The sequence below is a fragment of the Rhipicephalus sanguineus genome, chromosome 10 (genome assembly GCF_013339695.2).
Source record: "Rhipicephalus sanguineus isolate Rsan-2018 chromosome 10, BIME_Rsan_1.4, whole genome shotgun sequence".
In the NCBI taxonomy this organism is placed as follows: domain Eukaryota; kingdom Metazoa; phylum Arthropoda; class Arachnida; order Ixodida; family Ixodidae; genus Rhipicephalus; species Rhipicephalus sanguineus.
Genome location: NC_051185.1, coordinates 54,685,261 through 54,693,807, shown reverse-complemented (window position 1 = coordinate 54,693,807; position 8,547 = coordinate 54,685,261). Strand labels below are relative to the sequence as shown.

Here is an 8,547-nt window from a genome sequence, read left to right as displayed (position 1 = left end):
ATTCAGAGTGTAATAAGTGTATTGCGCTACGCAAGGGCGACAAGCTGTTCCTTACTACAGCAAGACGATCCGTGTACGTTTAGAAGAAAGGGAAACAATCACTGTGAATGGCTATTTTTTGAAAGTCCCTTTGCATGAAAGGGCAGACATGTATTGTCGAATGCGACTTAAGAAGTCCTGAGGGGCCCCATCCAGGCGACCGAAGCGCTGCAGCCGATCGCCTCCGCGACTACAGAAATATTTCCGCTCTCGGCACTGGCACATTTTTCGGAAGGCGGGTTCCCTGGCCGTGCGGCTCATGACGTCACTATAGAGTGGGCGCCCATTGGTGCAGGCTTGTGCGCATCCGCCTTTCAGGAGTAAATGCCGCGTACATCTAAAGGTGTAAGTGGCAGTAGGCAAATACGTACAGAACTAGGGGAGAGGTGTAAACAACGGGCCCTCTAGGCGCGCACTAATAATAATAATAATAATAATAATAATAATAATAATAATAATAATAATAATAATAATAATAATAATAATAATAATAATAATAATAATAATAATAATAATTGCCGGGGTTTGACGAACGAAGACCGCGATGTGCCTATGAGGCAAACATTAGCGACGACTGCTCCGACCACTTGGGGACCTTCAATGTGCAGCTAAATCTAAGCGCACGGGTGTCCTTTGCATTTTACAACAGTCGAAATGCGGTCGCCGTGGCAGGGAATCGAACCCGCGCCCTCGACCTTATCGGCGCAAACCTAGGTGCATTATTGTTTAGGGCTCTGTGTGTGGAAGAAGTAGGGACGACTTATTCAAGTGCTACATAGGGAGAGCCGTAAGCTCTCCCCCCTCCCCCCCAAAAAGATATATATATATATATATATATATATATATATATATATATATATATATATATATATATACCTTCCACCTGTACTGGTGAACATTTAGAGAACTACGTGTACAATTCTATGGGCCAGCAGTAAGCTACTCTACGGTACTCAAGTGGACAAGAGAAAAGTAACAAAAGTAACAGAGGTCGTCCACAGAAAATTTTTTAACACATCATTGCAAGGTAGCCGACCTCCATTGAGGAGCCAGTAAAAGCCGGCGTGAAAAACAAGCTGTGAACAAGATATTGCTGTCTAAGATGCTACAAAAATTGTGTTTTTGTACCGTTCGAGGCTTTACGCTGTATTTTATTACGAGTTTTTGAAGGAGGAAACAATGAGCATATAAGTTCTGTATTCGCATGAGATGTGTGTAAAGCAATGCGTCTTTTATAATCTTTATGTATGATGGCCCGGCCGCCGTTTATTTAAGTGCCTAACCCCCTTATTCAGAAACGCTCCTTCACTTGAACTTGACTTGCCACCGCCTTCAACGCGTTTCGAACGCGCTGCCTTTAGGCTGTGCCAAGGCAGCGCAAACGCGTTTCGAACGGACTGCCCAAGGCGGTGGCAAGTCAAGTTCAAGTCGAGCAGCGTTTCTGAATACGGGGGTAAGCATTTCTTTGCCCGACTCATCGAGAAATGTACTTCGTCAAATGAGAAAGTTCGACAAGTCGGTGCGGTTTCATGATGTTAAACAGCGCTAATTATCAGGGAGTGGTCGAAAAGAAATCAGGACAGCCGCTGCCTTGCAAATAAGTTTGATCACATAGGATAGCAGAACACATGCAGTGGCACAAAAAAAAAATCTCAGAAAAAAAGCCACGGCAACTTCGCACTAGTAGTGCCAAGCCTGAAGGTGCAGCGGAGCTGGGCGACCTTCCTTGTTTCTCTTTATTTGTGTCTTTCTTTCTTCCTCTCTTTGTTTCTCTTCTTTCTTTTTCTTTGTTCTTTCTATCTCTCTTTTTTTATCGCTGTCTCTTTCTATTTATTATTATATTAATGTTTATTATATTAATATGTTATATTATATTATATTATATTAATGTTTATTATATTACTATTATTTGTTAATGTTAATATAATATGTTATATTATATTAACATATTAAGATTCTCGGCGTAATTTTTTGCGAAAATATGTCCTGGAATGAACATGTAAAAACCTTATTGCCAAAATTAAGCAGAGTAGCCGGTGTATTAAGCCGTAACCGTCACACTTTTCCTGTTAGCAATAAAAGAATGTTATATTTCGCGCTCTTCAACTCTCACTTATATTATTGCACACTAATATGGGGAAACACAACATTATCAAACTTACAGCAAATATTCTTGGCCCCCCCAAAAAACACTTCGTTCAATAGAAAATGCCTCGTTTCTAGAACACACAGAACCTTTATTTCACAAACATAAAATTATGAAGCTTCAAAACATATGCAAAAATAAACTACTGAGAACATAGAAAAATGCCACATTAGGAAGAACAGAGCTATTCGAAGCAATAGCAAATCTCCGAGCAAATACAATTTCCTAACCTTTCAGGTATCACCCACCATACCACGTTCCTTTCTCGCGTACCCATTATGGAAAAGAAAAACTTGATTATGTGCTCGCAACCACACTAAAGGAACTAGAACAAAGAAAGGTTGATGTTCTTAACTGTACTAACAAAACCTTACTAGATCTGTTTATATTAATGTATTGGAACTACTCATGTTCGTATATTTACAGCAGCCAGTTTTACTAAAGTGATTAAATTAAAACATACATTGGTGTTTTTTTTTTTCAGTTCAACAACGTAGATTAGGTAACTACTTTTGGTTGTAGCATTTGTATATACTGCGGCTACACAGACTTGCTTAGATGTTTCGTCCTGTCACTGCTGCTCTACGGGTGACCAGAGCTTAGTCAAGCTGCGCAAGCGCAGCTTTTTTCTCTGGTCCCCTATTTTCGCAGTGACAATGCACTGTATTGTCTGAAGCGAAAATAAAATTTGATTTGATTGATTGATTGATTGATTTCATTTTTATATCTCTGCCTGTTTCTCTCTCTTTCTCACTCTTTCTATCTTTTTGTCTCTATTTATTTGTTCCCCTCTCTTTCTCTCTTTCTTATGTGTTACTTTCTCTCTCTTTGTGTCATGCTCTCTGTTCTTTCTATCGTTATTTCGTGTTTGTTTCTATCTCTTTCTGTTTCTTTCGTTGCTTTTATATATTTTTTCTATTTCTTCCCTTTCTCTCATCTCTTTATTTCTCTTTTTTTCTCTCTCTCCTATTTGTGCTCGTTCTCTCGCCCATCCGTGTTATTGCATCCCACGCCAGACAAATCGGCGCAGCGGGAACGCGTGCACCGGGTGCATCTGTTCGGCGAGCGAAGCAGCTGACGAAGAAGAGGACGAAGAGAGCGCGCCGTTTATGACGATGATAGCTTTCACTAACGCTATATGGGGTTTGCCGAGCATAAACAGCTGCGCTGTCAAAGAGAAAGGGAAGAACGCGATACACACTACCCATGGCTACTTCGCTTACATCATCCCAATGTCCCTCCAAGATATGCTAATTCCCTCTCAAATACCACAAGAGTAGGCTGGCTGATGCATATCGCGCTTTCTCGTGCAATCTTCGCTGCCTCGACAACTAACCTCGTGTTCGCATCTCTAGGCTTGTACACAATCTCTCTGTCATAGAAATTGAGCAAACACTTGCACTGATGGCAATGAGCAGACAACTGCGCGAAATCATTCTTGTTTACAGCGAAGACGTTCACCCTCTGGCTAACGTTGATAAACCGCCCCATCTGGTCTGTGCGTACCCACCCGCATTAAAGCTCAAACTAGTATGCGATATTCCATATTCGTATTCGATATGCGAATTAGATACTTATGAACGTGGTGCGCATTGCACCCTGTTAGCCGAGTCAGCGCCTGTGCTGTTTCCTTTTCAACCAGTCCCTTGTCATTTACTATGTTTAACAGCCTGCATTACCGACAAAACTGTATCCCCATCCGGTCTATACTTTAACTTTTAATCTTTAAAAGGTAACAAAATATGTAAAAGAGATCACCGCGTTTTGCCAGCGATTCAGGGCTTTTAACCTAGAGCCCTGCGCTCCGCATCGAGTGTCTTAATCGCTAGGCTAAATGCCGACGCTCGCAGAATATGAGTATATCATAACCGTATGATTGTGATGTACTGTTGGCACAAAACCAATGTAAAATGAGCACGCTTTCTATTTGTATGGAGGCTTCGTTGAAATATTTCGTGGTGAACACCGCCTTTCTGACAAGACGCAAAGCCGACACGGAGGATTGTATTCATCAGGAAATACGCGTTTCGATAGTCGCGGCATATTGCGTTGTGCCATTACAGATGCTAACGCTGACGAACGCTAGAAAGAAATTTAAATATAAGACATCGCGTCGGTCCCACACGACATCGAGTCTCCGGGGAACGCCGCAACCATTGAGCTTCCTACAATGAAACCCTACGCTTTCGCATCGATTTCCAACCCTCAAAGGAGATTATGCGTAGAGTTCTTTTAACTGCGGATCAGTTTAAGGGACCGCCCTGCCGTCGTTTCACGTCTCGCGTTGTTGTCACGCAGCGTCTCATGCCTCGACACGGTGTCACGCAAGTCTCACGTTTGGTACACGTAAGCCGAGCCGGCTACACGTTTGGAAGGCCAGCGCTTGCTTTCCCGTGAAAGACAGCGCCGCCGAAAGGCTAATTCGTCTGGGTGAGCCAGCGAAGCGACAGTAAAACGCCAGCGTCGGGAGTTAGACGCACCGTAGAACAGAATATAGATAATCGCAAAAGAAATCAGATTATCCCAAGAAAAGAACAGAAAAGAATAGAAAATATCACATGGTCACATAAAAAGAACACAAAGAGCAAAAAAGAGCAGATAAACGCAAGAAAAGTACACACAGAGCCGAAATGAGCAGAAAAAAATCACAGCATATCCACGGAGTGAATGATGATGAGTGGGCGAAGCTGCGGAGGTTCACCGGTAAACCGTGAATCTTCCGTGAATTCTGCCCAGTACATCATCACCGACGTGAGATCGGGCGCGTTTATACTAAAGGTTCGATGAGTTATGACGACTTGCAGCTCACTTTAATTTTACATGTACGCTGTGAATTTTCATTGTTTAGAAAACCATTGCTTTAGAAAACATCTGGCGTCTTTCGTTAAGCAGCTGGCGTCTTTTTGTTTTGCTTTAGAAACATCTGGCGTTCTTTCGTTTTGCTTTTAGAAAACATCTGGCGTCTTTCCTTGGTTTATTTCATCAATCAACGGCGTTTTGAACAAAATGTTTATTGTTTAATCACGCACAGGAGAAATCTCACCAGGCACTACCTTGGAGGTAAACAATGGCTGCTAATGGGAATGAGAGACAGAAGAAGTCTGCTTTTAGCTAACACTTACACTTCTACTTCTACTAACGTTTCCTACTGGAACATGCCAATGGCTGCTAATGGGGAATGAGAGACAGAAGAATTCAGCTTTTAGTTAACGCGCACGCTGAGAATTTTTTATTGTTCAACAACGCACAGGAAAAATCTCCCACCGGCACCACCTTGGAGGTCAAGATCTGGCACTAGCGTTACGACTGGTTACGCACTACGACAACTACGACTACGAGGGATGAACGGGTGCCGCTTTAAGGAGCTTCGCCCCTGAAAAGATTTCGAAACGCGGAATCTAACCTCTAACCAGCGAGTTCTCGATCCGCAGCGCGTGGCTCTAACCGCTACGCCACGAAACGCAGATCGCCCAGGTGGCTAACGGCGAGTGTTATATACACACCCTCTACAGCAGTACTCAGAGACGGCAGGCGCTTATAGGCGTTTCTTCATTACCAGCGAGATGGCGCTAGGAGCGCAATGGGCGCACTTAAAGGCGTCGGCCAGCTCGCCCCGCTCCTGCGAACGCCGTTTCACTTAGCCCTACAAGGCGTCGTCGCATTCGTGCTCCTATTCGAGGAAAGAAAGAAGAGGGCGGGGGGGGGGGGATAGAGCGGGGGGTTGTTTTTCATGTGCTTTCTCCGCGATGTCCGCGCTGAAGTCACAGAGCATACGAAGGTCCCTTCGCTCGCTGCAGCGGCCGCGTTTGCGAAAAGAGCGCGCTGTTCAAACAGAAATAAGTAACAACTGTGACAGTTAGTTCACGCTCGTCCTGTGTGTACTTGTCCGTTCGTTTCGTGCGTTCTGCTTTGTGTTTGAGCAGTGCGCTTCAAGTGTCGAGTTGTGACGAATGATAGTTCGCGCTCGTCTTGTCTGTGTTCTTTTCTTGCGTCCTTTGCGCTTGAGCGACGCGCTGGAAATTTCGAGCTGGTTTCCGTTCTTCGCTTTACATTCCAGTTTGTTGCTATCGCATTCATTGCTTCGCCATTGCGGCGAAATTGTGATTTTTTTTTCTTTAGTGTCGAGTGACAGTGGTAAAATTAAAGTCGAGGATCAAGGACACGTCGAGTTATATTCACATTGCATACGCACAAGGCAGTCACGTTCTGTCCTTCGCTTCCGCACATCAATCGTGCCAGAATTCAGCGTGACGACATGACTGTAAAATTCAAACGGGCAAACTGCTGCAGCAATACGCACGCAGTTCCGCCAAAATGCGATGATAATGCAGTCTTTATCGGGCCGGTTTATCGCTCCGAAATATTTACATGTATATTGGGTTATTAGAAATAATAATAATAATATCTGGGGTTTAACGTCCCAAAACCACGATATGATTATGAGAGACGCCGTAGTGGAGGGCTCCGGAAATTTCGACCACCTGGGGTTCTTTAACGTGCACCTAAATCTAAGTACACGGGCCTCGAACATTTTCGCCTCCATCGAAAATGCAGCCGCCGCGGCCGGGATTCGATCCCGCGACCTTCGGGTCAGCAGTCGAGCGCCATAACCACTAGACCACCGTGGCGGGGCGGGTTATTAGAAAAGCCCGTTCCTTTAGCTGTTGAGCGCTCCATCAATTCATTCTTCGGAACTCTGCTGAGCGCAAGGGAAATAATATCCGTGAATGAGTGTTTAACATAGAAGATTCTTTTGGTGTCTTGTATGCAGGAATATTATTGAAGTTGCACCGACTCGAAGTGCGTTATGCGTACAGTATGCACCTATATAACTTATTTCTTTTTGTCTGCTGTAATAAATGCGCAAAATTCACAACAGCACTCTTATCCTTGTTCAATATAGTAATTCAATAAAGAGCCCGAGGACAGAACTTCTTCAAAAGCTTACTTGTCTTGTCTTTTGTGAGCCATGCATAACGAAATGAAAAACTGCGCTTAAAAGACGGGGACAAGCAAAGAACGACACAAGATGCGCTTTTTTTATTACTAACCCCAAACTTTATTGCGGCAAGGCAATATATAGAGACGCAAGTCTCCCAGCACATGCGCAGTACCCATCGTCATGAAAAGACGTAAAGGAGAAGTTTTAAAAAACATAAACGATACTCCTCAAAACGGTGAACTCGTATGTCGGTTGTTGTATGCCGTTCTTTACTTTTTCCCGTGTTTTAGGCGCAGTTTTTCCTTTCGTTATGCAGTACCAACAGGCCCAACGTCGTTCACTTTTGTGGGCCATTATGCAGGTGGGCCTCGAATTCACACTAAACATGTTCTTCAGCTTCTTTCTTGTTCTTGATGCGAATAATTTATAGAAGAAAGGGAGAGTGAAACCTGATAGAAGAGGACAACTTCTGTAGCTAGCGAAAGCTGTAAAATCAAAATCCCGAGCATCACACGTACGATACCTGATCTATACAGCTAGACTGCCGCAGCGGTTATCGCCTCTTCTGCTTTCGCGGATGTTTAGTTGTATGTATCTATTATACGAGACGCAACTGTAGTAGCGTTAACCCATGCCCCTCTTAACTGAGGGACTGCACTCCTTTCACCTTAAAGTAATGCGCATACTGAAAGGGCTTAGTCGTAAGAAAGCTGGCCACCCGACGTTCGCATTTAGGCAGCGAAAGTTGACAACTTGGCAATGAAATGACCGATTTTACAAGCACGAGCCATGAATTTTTTTAGCTATAACGGAAGGTATCAAGTAAACATTGAAGCCGCAGTATAGAACAAACTCAATACCCTTGTTTCCGACTGAAATTGAACAAGATGTAAAAAAATTACACCATTTCCCGCTAAAGGGGACCACGAGGCGATGCGAAGCCGGAGCACATGCACGATCGCGTTCCGTTGGCGTTCTTTGGGCATGCTACCGACCTTGCGTCGTGGAACGCGAAGAGGAACGCTACGCGCGTCTTGTCTTTCCTCTAGCCTGGCCGTTAATTCTCACAGGGCGAGCGGGGAACGCAGTCGGCAGGCGTGCGAGAGGGGGGCAGCGTAGGAGAGGAGGGAGGGGGAGAGGACGCGCATGCGCTGGTGCTCATCGCGGCGTTGCGCAGGAGAGAATTTCGGCATGTCTAGCCCGCATTTCAGAGGAAGAGTGGAAAGGGGGAGGGAAGAGGGGAACTGGAGAGGGAAAGTGGAGAGTGGGAGGGCAGAGGGGAAGTGGAGAGGGGGAGGGGAGAGGGGGAGTTGAGAGGGTATGCGCATGCGCAGTAAGGGTGGTCACGCCGCACACCACCACCACCACCGGATTGAACACCGCCATAAGATACTTCGCATCTAAAAAATCACGCGGTTTC

The 8,547-nt window shown here is 44.7% G+C and overlaps 1 long non-coding RNA gene across 1 annotated transcript in view; it reads right to left on the bottom strand.

The window, feature by feature from the left end:
• Positions 1-6,578: 6,578 nt before the first annotated feature.
• LOC125760212 (uncharacterized) overlaps positions 6,579-8,547 on the bottom strand; it is a 220,021-nt gene continuing 218,052 nt past the window's right edge. The window contains exon 2 of the long non-coding RNA XR_007417841.1: positions 6,579-6,687. This is a non-coding gene — a long non-coding RNA (uncharacterized LOC125760212). The remainder of the gene's footprint in view (positions 6,688-8,547) is intronic.